The sequence below is a fragment of the Manis pentadactyla genome, chromosome 2 (assembly GCF_030020395.1).
Source record: "Manis pentadactyla isolate mManPen7 chromosome 2, mManPen7.hap1, whole genome shotgun sequence".
In the NCBI taxonomy this organism is placed as follows: Eukaryota; Metazoa; Chordata; class Mammalia; order Pholidota; family Manidae; genus Manis; species Manis pentadactyla.
In genome coordinates this window covers 225,329,651-225,341,219 of record NC_080020.1, presented here as the reverse complement: position 1 = coordinate 225,341,219, position 11,569 = coordinate 225,329,651, and the positions used below count along the sequence as shown (strand labels likewise).

The 11,569-nt window shown below is 41.8% G+C and overlaps 1 long non-coding RNA gene across 1 annotated transcript; it reads left to right on the top strand.

The window, feature by feature from the left end:
• The first annotated feature begins 5,596 nt into the window (after window positions 1-5,596).
• On the top strand, window positions 5,597-9,723 carry LOC130682638 (uncharacterized). Its single transcript, XR_008995947.1, has 2 exons — window positions 5,597-8,396; window positions 9,152-9,723. It is a non-coding gene; the product is annotated as an uncharacterized LOC130682638 (long non-coding RNA).
• The last annotated feature ends 1,846 nt before the right edge of the window (window positions 9,724-11,569 follow it).

Sequence of the window (11,569 nt, the reverse complement as noted above, 5' to 3'; positions counted from 1 at the left end):
TTATTATCTCACAAATGCATCTCATCGGGCAGCATGTTCTTCTTGCACTTCTCTTCAGGGCCTCCTTAGGCTGAGCTTGTTTCTTGGACTGATTGACTTTCACCATAAGGAAGCACAGGGAGAAGGTAGACACAGGGCAGAAGTCTGTTTTTGTAAAACACACATAAACGGCTGGATCGGACACACAGGAAAAACGATGTGGTTGCAAGGGCAGTGGCTGGACAGTCAGGACCTTGTGACTGAATCCCAGATTCACCACTTGTCACCTCGGACAAATCAGACTCTCTACATTCTCTTTCCGAAGAGATTAGATGGAACATAGAGATTAGATGAAGTGATAGATGTGAAAACGTTTTGTAAATCACTATGTACGTTAGGGGTTACAATCATTAAAAACAGTGCTCACTATGGGAAAGGGGAGCTTGGAAATCTTGGACTTTGTTTATCTCCCCAAGACCCATCGTAAAATAGGTCCAGTAAATTGTTTTGAACAAATGATGCATCAAATGCACAAATAATCTGTACATCAGTAGGTGAGAGGGGCCTGCACTGGTGACGGGAGAAGCCGCGTTTGACAGGCAGTTTGGGGGAGGTTGGTTGTATTAGAGTCTCTCTCATCTATGAGCAGCTTCACAGTCAGGAGACCAGCTCCCAATGCACTTTCTCATTTGACCTCCAGCAATTTTGTAGGTGACAGAACTGACACTCGGAGCGATTGCTAAGATTGCTAAATCCAGGGCTAGTGATTGAAAAAGGTGGAATAAATCTGTGTGAGTGTGACTCCAATTTTCTTCCTCCCTTTCTGCAGTTCACTGGACACAGACTGAGGAATTCCAGGCTCACGGCCCTAACTAGCTCCTGGTGCTGTGTTTCTCCCACACCCTACCTGTTACAGACTTTAAGGATTAAGCATTGCCCAGGTTCCCCATTAACATTTCCTGATTTGCTTCCTTCATCTTGCGTAAAGGCCTCCCTCGATGCCAATTATCTCACCTACTTTACTTCCCTGCGAGGTCCCCATGGACTCCATGTCATTTGCTTTTACCCACTGAACACCTCCGGGTCACTCTCTACCTCTCCACCTCTATTCTGATCAATGTTCATGGTGACTACAGAGTCTAGATAATCAAACCAACACACTAGTCTCACAATTTCTTACTTCCAAAAATCCATTTCTCCTTGATTTATCCCTCACTCCCACTGTTACAGCTTTGAACAATGTAATTGTTAGCATATTTCCTCCAAAATTTATATTTTAAGTGTCCTCATCTTCCCCCACCACACACAGACCAACACACACACACACACACACACACACACACACACACCTTCCTTTAGTAGCCTGACTCCAGAAGCTCAAGACCCTAGCAATTAACTTTGACACCTTTCCACTGTCTTTCCAACCTCATTTCCTCATGTCCTCACTTCCGGCTTTGGTTTATGGTCTATCATTATAGTTCTCTTGCATAATCCCTCGACTCTCTTGTATCTCTCTCCAGCCAGGCAACATGAGAACCCTGGTTCAACCCAACTCTAACACATTCAAACAGCTAAGCACAGCCAGATTGCGAAAATCCTCTCATACTGGTGAATCTCAATTTCAATTCTCAATTAGAATTTGAAGTTTAAAACAAACTTTAAATGGGCCTTCAATGCTCCCCTCAAATGCAAATACATTACTATTTGCTCTCTTACTCACCAAGGTATTTGTTCCAAATTTATCTTTCTTCCTCAAACCTCAAAAACCTCAAAACACTTTATTCCTTCCTCCCTGTCAGCTGCTGACATTTACTTCTTATTTTACTAACTAGAACCATTACAAGAAATGTCTATATTCTCCCGCCACCAAATCTATAAACCTACCCAATATCTCTACCTAATTATGCTTTTGCAGAATTTTAGCAATGGTACAGCCTGGGTGCTGATGCATCAGACTAGACAGCAGCCTGAACTATTACGAGTGCACAGCACTGAAATCGCTGCCTGTGCACTCCCTTCACTCCTGCCGGGGGACGTGCTGTCTTGTACCCTTACCTTGGGCCTGCCCTTAGACATTTGATCACATTCCTTTTCATCAACTGAAGACATTACTTTTGAAGTTCTCACTTTTTCTTCTACTTCATCAAATTTTTCCATCTCTGTTGGTTTATCCTTATATACATACAAGCATCCTGTAAGATTTCCTATCATAAAAAAATCTTTGATTCCATCTACCTCCAGATGTGCCTCTCCCATTTGCAGCAGTTGTCTGTTATGACTGTCTTCTGTCTTTCTGTCTCCATTCTCCCTTCAAACCATTCCTATCGGCTTTCATATGCATCACTCCATTGAGACAGCTACCGCCAATATCTCCCTATTGCTAAACTCAATGGCCAATTCTCAGTCTTTATCTCAGTGTTAGCAGCATTTGACACACTGATCACTGATCTTTCCTCCTTTATGAAACATTCACTGACTTTCTAGACAAACTATTCTCCTGGCCTATTTCTAGCTAGCTGCCCCACTTGTTGCTGAATCCTCCTTATCATCCTGCTCTCTAAATGTTGGGGTGTTCCTGGACTTAATCCTCTTACCTTCTGTTTTATGTCTGTTACATTTCTTAGGTAATCTCATCCAGCGTCATGGCTTTAAATACCATTTTTCCATATGCTCTTTTATGATTCCATATCTAAAATTCCACAATTCCATATTTTAAAGATTCCATGTCATCCTGAAATCATTCAGTAGACTGCTAATTGGTCTTCCTTTTCCAGCCTTGCCTCCAACACTCTAGCATCAACCTAGCAGGCAGGCTCTTTTATGTCATTTTTAAAGCAAAAATATTATTGCATTTCTCTTCTTCTCAGAACCCTCCAAGTTTCCCCATCACACCTGGTATAAAATACAAAGTCTTACCTTGGTGTCCTGGCCACTGGCTACTGCTCCAAGTTCCAGGACAAGTCCAGACCAGTCCCCCAGGCTAAACCCACCAAGAGAGGAAGCATGGCGGGACCAGCTCTTTCTCCCCTCATCTCATTCCCTACCTGCTAACTACTCTTTCCAACTTGCCAAAGCGGAAGCTGGCAGAGGGAGGAGACACAGGTGCTAAGAAAATTTTTATTTCACAGGTGACTTCCTCCTTTAGGTTCTGGCTAATGGTCAGAGATGAATCTTTCCCTTTTAATGGGAAACCTCACAGTGAGAACTCTCTGCAAACCATTCCTTGACCTGGACAACACAGCTTCATTCTCAGCTCCCAAGACTCTGGTATCACCTCTTGCTGGAAACACTCTGGCTCCAGGTTGATTTATTCGTCAGGAACAAAATGATACACACTGGCTTTCTCCCTCATGTCACCGTATCTGATTCATAGGATATATTCACAAATCTATTGTTTTGACAGTCCATAGTACAGAATGGCCTCCTTACTGCTGAAGGCTTTCTCTGTCTTCTGATCTCTCAATAGCTGGGAATTCTTTCAAACACTCCAACTGGGAACTCCCTACACACACACGCACACACACACACACACACACACCGACTGTAAAGGAGATCTCTCTTCCCCTTTGGTTTGGAAAAGATAGAGACTCACAGACTCACAGTAGAGCAACTTCTCTTTCTCAAAAAAATGTCATTCACCCTTACTCTTTCATCACAGTAACTCCACCCACTTTGTTACTTCAGGGCACACCAAGTGGTTTATGATTGGATGTTGGATGTTCTGAATTTTAGCTTGTTGGGTGCTGGATTTTGCATCAGTTAGATGACTTTGGATCAGATTGATCCTTTCAAGGCTTGTTCTTAAGTTTGTCTAGATCAGCAACTTGTACAAAACTAAGTAATAAGATTGTACTAAATACTAAGACTATGCCTTTCTGAGACTACCCACTTTTCTGGATCCCTTCAGCTGCTAGGAATAAAAGTGATTTCCAGCCTCTACAAGCTCTGGGGATTTAGTCTTGCAGAGTTTACCCCATGCATGTACACACCAATATTTAGACAGAGATTCGAGGAGAAGCCTCTGCATATCTTTTCGACTTCCTTCTCTCTGGTACTTTGTCCCCCGATTTCCAGCTCCCTAGGCTTTCCACCTCTCTCCCCCATTCAGAGAAACTGGGGCCTCTGTTTGGGATGCCCTTTCCTAGCCTGGGAGCCGGAAAAGTGCCTCCAGGCAAAAAATGGGGCAACCATGAGGCTCACTCAACTTGTTTCCCTTCTCTCAAAGGTCACAGTCTGGTACCACTTGGTTTCCAATACCTTAAAGCAACTGCTTCATATACTTTGACCAATTTTCTAGCTGTTTGCAGTGGGGCAATTCTTAGGATTTACTCCTTCATGGGCAGGAATAGGAGATACTCTGATTTATTTTGATATGTCCCATCTAACTTATGAATCCAAGAACCAGTTCCCAACCATCTCTTTTGTAAACTCTGCATATGGTGACTTGGCTTTGACATTTGGGGTTTTATTTTATTTTTCTGTCTCTAGGGAAATTTTAATTTTAGTCTCCTTTTATAAAAGCTCTGAAGTCTGTAGTATGGAAAAATAACACTTATGCACCACATAGATCTGGAATTAAATTTTCTTTTACTATATGCTTGGTTTATGATCTTCAGCACACTGCTGTTCTGTGTCTCAGATGTTCCATGAAAAAATGTGGATAATGATTCCTGCCCCATCCATCTCTTAGAATTCGATATAGATCAAATGAAGGAGTAAGTGGCATAGTACTTCAGAAAGCATAATGCTTTAAACTGAGGAAAATAGGGAATGGAACCATCTCTATGCCCCTCACTAAATATCAGTCACTATACAGTAATTAACATTCATTACTTAATATCGATCATTTGACTACCTCCTTAGGAACTGGGAGTTTTACCCCCTTTGCTTTATCTTCTTCATGCAGCGCTGGGGACAGGAAAGCTGAAGCAGGCTGCTCTATTTTACTGAGGAGCTGCTAAGAAGAAGAGCTGGAATCTGAACCCTGTATCACGCTGTTTGGTGTTAAACTTATCTTTCTTGGACATAAAATGCTTCTTTTCCTTTGCCTTCAAAGAATGTTTTTTTTTCGTCTTTTATGAACTGACTGGCAGGCCTGCCATTTGATGTGTGCTGTGTATATGTGAGAATGCTTGCAAATACTTTGAAGTTTATTGTGAATTTCACCTTTAACATGGCTTTTGTAAGAATTTTGTCTTCATTCCCCCAGAAATACTAATTTATAAATTTCAGCTGTACCAACCTATAATTATTATTAGGTTCCCTAGCAGGGAATCTTGAAACATTTTCAATAGAAAGCAGATCCCTGCTTATCTTAAGTTTCAAGGCCTCTACAAACCTTTTCTTTGCATAAAAACTATCAACACCAGCTAGTCAGACTCATATGCAGAGTTTGCAAACTCTTTCTCTGTGAAAAAGTTGAACACCAGGTAAAATGAGGACTGGATAATTCAGAGTGAATTTAAACAAGACGTAAGGCCGACTATTAATTCTGTTTGCAAATAGGTGAAGAACTATCATAGGGAAGAGGAAATCATTTGTTCTATGGGAATTCAAGAAGTAGAAAGAAGCCCTCTGGTAGAACTGAAGGGAGGTATATTTCAACTTGATAAAAGGAAGAACATTCTAAGAGGTAGAGTGAGAACAGAGTGAGCTCTCTAAGGGAGCCCCAGGTTCTCTCTCACTGGAGAAAGAATTGGAAGGGGTGGGAGTTGACCACTTTGTGTGGGATTTGGATATAAAGAGAAGTTCTTCAACCAGGACCAATGGAAACCCCAAGTGGTCCAGAATAGAGTCAAACAGGACTATGAATCCCTTGAAATTGTATGTATGAATACAAATATCAGCTTTTGAGGGACAGCGTTTGAGTTCTATAGCTTGTAGTTATATATATACAGAGAGAGAAAGAGATGGTCAAAAATCTCCAAGACTAAAGATTAAACAATAAGACATTGTCAATTAGACAATGAAATGCAGCAATAACACAAGTTAAAAGTGCTCAGAGGAGATTCCTATTTCGGAAAGGAGATTAGATTATTTGATTTGATATCTTTCTTAACCTCTAATATTCTGTCTCCAAATTAAGTTCAAGAGAGACTAAATAAATAAACCTTCAGGAAATGTAAGGTAGAGTTCACGTCTATGGCAAATATGATTTTAAATTAGGCCTTGGCCACTCCCTAGACCATTTACAATACATCAAGAGATTTTCTCCGACATAGTAGAACAAAATTAAAATCTGTTTCTGGCCATTGTCCAAAGTATCCCATCACTCAAGAATCTGATTTTGAAAATGTCAGCCACAGGAACAATATTCTAGAATTGAAAAAAAAAAAAACGATTTAAAAAGAGTCTGCATTATTATTTTCCCTGTGAAAGAGTAGGGACTTTGAAATACAGCAAAGTATTTAGGAAGCACAAGTATCAAATGTAAAAGTATCCGATTATGAAAGAACAGGTTCCAGTTCCAAGAAAATCCAAACCCCCAGGCACACAGAACCTGCTTTCCTTGCTGGAGCGTCCCCTGCAGAGCGCTGGTCCCAGTAGGTCTGGAAATACACACCCCGGCTTCACACATCTCCTCTCCCAGAAGCCCTCCTCGCCTGGTCTTCTTTCTTTGACAAGGGACGAGGTCCCTCTGGTATTTCAGGACTGCGCGTACATCCATGGGTCCTACCTACAGAATCAGGACCTTTGAGCCCATTTGTACAATTTACATGACAAAAACAGAAGTAGATTTCCAGAGCTTTCAGCTTGTACATCGTTAAGATTTAAAAATATACCCTGTACATTTCAATTCCTCATCTAAAAAAACTCAATTTACATAAAGAAAACCTTTACTTCTATTCACCCAGGAGGATGACTCACTTCCCTAAGCTCTTAAGATTTTTTTTAAGCTTTTGAATTTCAATCATAATAAGAATGCTCTACCACAAGCTGTCTTAAGTACCTTACTTTGGGCCCAAAATATTTAGGAATCATACAGCAATAAATAATATTAAAAAATGAAGTTATGAATAATCAGCAAAATTTAAATACTGCTTCATTCAGGCCTTCCTTTAACAAGTCACATACATAGACTTTTAAACTAAATTCTATGTGAGATCTGGAATTTGAGATTTCAGGATCAGGATGTGGAATCTGAGGTCTCATGTCATTGGAATAAAATAAGATACCAAGTGTGGGGACAAGCACTGCCTGCCTGTGACCTTCTGTCGCAGAATAACCATGTGTCTACATGGCCCCCTCCTTCAGGCAGTATGCTAGGTACATGGTATGTTGGTGGTCTGGGACTGGCCAAATCTAAGCCCGGCTTATCTATGGGAACATCGTACTAGTCGGCAGACCCCTCTGACCAAGGTTTTGTTCCTTGGAGTACTGGTGACACAAGAACAATCCCTCCTAGCAAAGCATGTAGCCTCTGTCCCCAGACCCATATAAGCAATTCCCTCCCAGTCATGACAGTGGTATGCCACCTCATCCAGCCAGCAGCTCCTGGACTCCCTGTACGTAAGTTCCAATAAACCCTTGTGTCTCATATGGCGTCTCTGGGTCTTTCCCTCAGGCTTATAAGTGCTTTCCCACAGCAATTCAGCACTTCACCCACTTCAGCGTGCTGTCACATTTGTGTCCACACACTAAGAAAAACAGTTTTTCTATCAGCTTTTACTTCTAGGTGAGAATGTTAAATATTAAGAAAAAGAGACAAGTTTTGGTAAACACTAGCCAACCTGAGGACACCTACTTAAGACGAATACACGTTCAAGAAAGAAAATGGCCAGAAGAAATCTTTAAGGTTGGCCCCACCTGTTGACAACCCATTGGAGTCCCAGGGATTTGTGTAAAGATTCCAAACTATCCACTAATAAAACCCAGACACCATATTCTCAACTACCAATGTTAAAAATGTTTTCAAAGGAAAAAGAGCTGGCTTAGTTCTGCATTTGTTTTTGATTTCAAAGATGCCCAAAGGAATTTTACTAAGATAATTCACTTCTTTGAAGAAAACATCCTAGTTTGTATTATTACCATCACCATTACTACTCTTAACTTATTGCTTTGCCTGTCTGTTTACTGTCAGTTTAATGAGAAACTAGAGGTTCTTGACAAATGATGGCATTTCCGGTTTAAATATCTCTGGTTTCTTGTATAAAACTGACTAGAAACTTCTAGAAATAAGAGGGAAAAAACCCATCAGTGCACTTCAGCCAGTAAATGGAATGTAAAAAATAAATTCTTTGGTAAAAGAGCACATGGAAACTTTTCAAGGAAACAGCAGCTTAAGAGGTTTGGGACCTCACAGTCCACTGATGGAGCACACCCGAGTTTCTTCACGTGGCCAAGGTCAAAAGGCTGCTGTATCCATTTCAGAAGCATGGATGGAGAGAATGAGCAGCTTCATCAAGCACTGCCTGCAGGTACAGATTTCTAAGCAACAGAGGCAGTGTTAAGTGAGGTCCAGGATGTGAAGGCCAAGATTTTCCGGACTCCACCTCTCCTCTTCTGCATGAGAAACCTGTATTCATCTTCGACAACATAACTCAGGAGTTAACTTCCCAGGACGCCTTCCCTGTTGTCTGTCTCCGCATCCCCTCTCACTCCATCACTGTCTCCTTCACGTTATATCTGTATTCTATGCATACTTGGTCAGGGGTCTCCTCACACAGCATTGAAACTGTACATGCCTCGCTCCTTGATTAAATCTCCTTCATTTATCCTATAAACATGTATTAAATAACTGCATCTCCAGGCTTACACTGTGGACTCCTTGAAGATGGACACTAAAAATTCATCTTTGTCCCTTCAGAACTTAACCACAGTTCCTGGTTTCAGGCAGGCATTCAGTAAGTACTTGTTGAGTTGAATTCCTAAGTCAGCTCTGTTTACTCTTATGATGCCTTCCTTTGGATCTACAATGAGATCATTTATGAGTAGGAATCTGTTTGGCTGCTAAACCTTCACAAATTACTAAGAAAGGGGGATTCTGAACATAGTATTTTTCGTACCAGCATAAATTTAACCATTTTTTGCAGATGTCTTACTAAAAATCATCCAGTGTGTCACAGGTTGGTAACCTCCCATCACCTTCAGCTTTTCACCCATAAACGTGAAGAAAAAGAGTTTATAATCTGAAAAGTTCATTTCTCTTTCTGCCACCTATTTGGATTTCCAGAAAGACAGGGAGGACACTGACAAAGAGGGTCAAGATCTGGAGTGCCATATGCCATTGTGGTTTGTCATTGATTCTTGGGCCCCAATAGGCTGAGGTCATCCATCTCTCTGGGAAGTGGTGCTACAGGTAATTTTTCTCTTGAAGAGTATTCCCCTACCTGAGGCCACATTAAATCTATAGTTCCTTTCTGTAGAGGTAACAGCTTTATTGTTCTCTGCACTAATCAGTGTGTGTGTGTGTGTGTGTGTGTGTGTGTGTGTGTGTGTGTGTGTGTGTATACATTTACTTTGGATATGTTTAGTTTAGAAATAGTCACACCCTATTTTCCGCCCCCTACTTTGAACAAAAACAACATGTTTGATAATTATATTTATGATAGTAACTCATAATAATTTTCTATATACTTTATGAAGGTCTTTTTGAAATTAACATAGTTTATCATTTTGAACAGAAATAGGATTCTGTTCAAAATGTGGAACTTCTTTCTCGCTTCCAAGGTGAGGACCTAGAATTTGAGGCCTAATGGTGCTAGTTATTTTCTGGCTACTCCTAGAAAAGTTGATAGAATCAGACAGAAGAAATGAAAATAAGAATCACTCATTCTAGAGGATGAGGAAGTAGGTAAGAACTAAGGACCAAGGCAGGAGCCGGGCCTTGACTCCTGGGGGGCCTTGGGCAAAGTCTCTGCTCTGCTCCGTCTCTTCGTGTCTGCCCCCGAGCCAAACTGGTGATGCTGGCGTGCCCGTTCCCATGAGAACCCACATCGCAGCCTGGCTCGATTCTCGTGTCTCATGAGGTTCCCAGACCTAGGCTGATAGTATTTCACTATTTATTACTAAAAAAAGGTGGGGATCTCAGATATTAGACCAAATCAGTCAAGATTCTTCATTTTTTTAAACATGATCACTTCCTTATCTCAACCCAAAGAAGGGCTTTTTTATGTTAAAGTACACTGTGATATTTTTGTTTCTTTTACAGATGTGAGAATTCACAAAGGGATCCCAGTGCTTGGGAATGTGAAGGGGCACTGGTGGGAAAAGAAGCTGGGATGGGGTGGGGATTAGACTGTGATGAGGTGTCATGTTGCAGTAAATAAACCTGATATTGAAAGCAAGTGAAAATGTGGAGCTTTGTAATTGGAGAGGATTGTGTGGGGAATGGGGAGGAAGAGATGGTAGGCATCCCTGGACCAGAAATCAGGGTCTGACCACCAGCATGGGGATCCCAGGCAGGAAATGGGCAACTGCCCAGCGATCCTCACAGCGACCAGGATGTATCACAGCTTAGGTGCAAGCCTGGGGCCCCTGAAGCCATGTGCTCCAAGTGTCAAGCTCAGCCCCAGGGCTCTGAGAATAAAGAATGCCCCAGGAGCTCGAGGTCAACAATGTGCTCCACTGTGTCCACACAGGCTGGCAATGATGATGGTTTGATGCTCAATCTACTCACGCTGCAGTTATTGAATATATTCTACGAGTTGGCTTGATCTGCAGATTGCTGGGCCCTCGAGTGCAGCCAGGAAAAAGGGGCAACTAGGATAAGAAAGGCTGCAGAGGCATTTGGTCTTGGCCTTGAAGGCTGGGATGGAAACTTTGTACAGGGAGAGGATAAAAAGGACTTTCCAGGCAAAGCAAAACTACATATACAGTGGCAAGAGATGGTAGGACAGGAGGCAAATTAGAAGAAGGAAGTAAGTCCACTGTACTGTGGAAAAGAGTTCCAGAATGGAAGCAATGGAAAATGCAGCCTAGGAGTCATTGTGAGGAAATCTGAACTCTTGGCTATAAAGCCTATGTTTCAGGTTGGAGACCAGAAGGAGCCAGTGAAGGCTGGTGAACAGCCCAATGTATTAGCGTCCTATAGCTGCTCTAACAAATTACCACAGGGTGAGTGCTTAAACAATACACCTTTATTATCTTATAGTTCCAGAGGCCAGAGTCTCACTCAGTCAAGGTGTCAGCAGGACTGCATTCCTCCGGCGCCTCTAGAGAAGCTGTTTCCTTGCTTGCCCGACTCCCACAGTCTGCCTGCTTTCCTTCACTCCGGCCCTCTTCGTTGTCAAAGACAGCAATCGCAGCACCCTGACCCCTGCTTCCTTCGTGGCATCTCCTTCTGTGACCGAACCTCCTGATTCCCTCCTTCCCTTATTAGTATGATTATATTGGGCATGCTCGGTTTATCCAAGATTACCTCCCACCTCAAAATCCTCAATCCCATCTGCAAAATCTCTTGTTATGTGAGGCAACGTTCACAGGTTCTAGGAGATAGGATGTAAACACCTCCAGGGGACCACTGGTTTACCTACCACACTTAATGACAGCCATGAAATGGAGCTAAAATAACGTTAATAGAAAACATTTGTCCAATATGCATTATGTACAAGGCATTATTCTAATGTAATCTGTACATATGTTAGCTCAT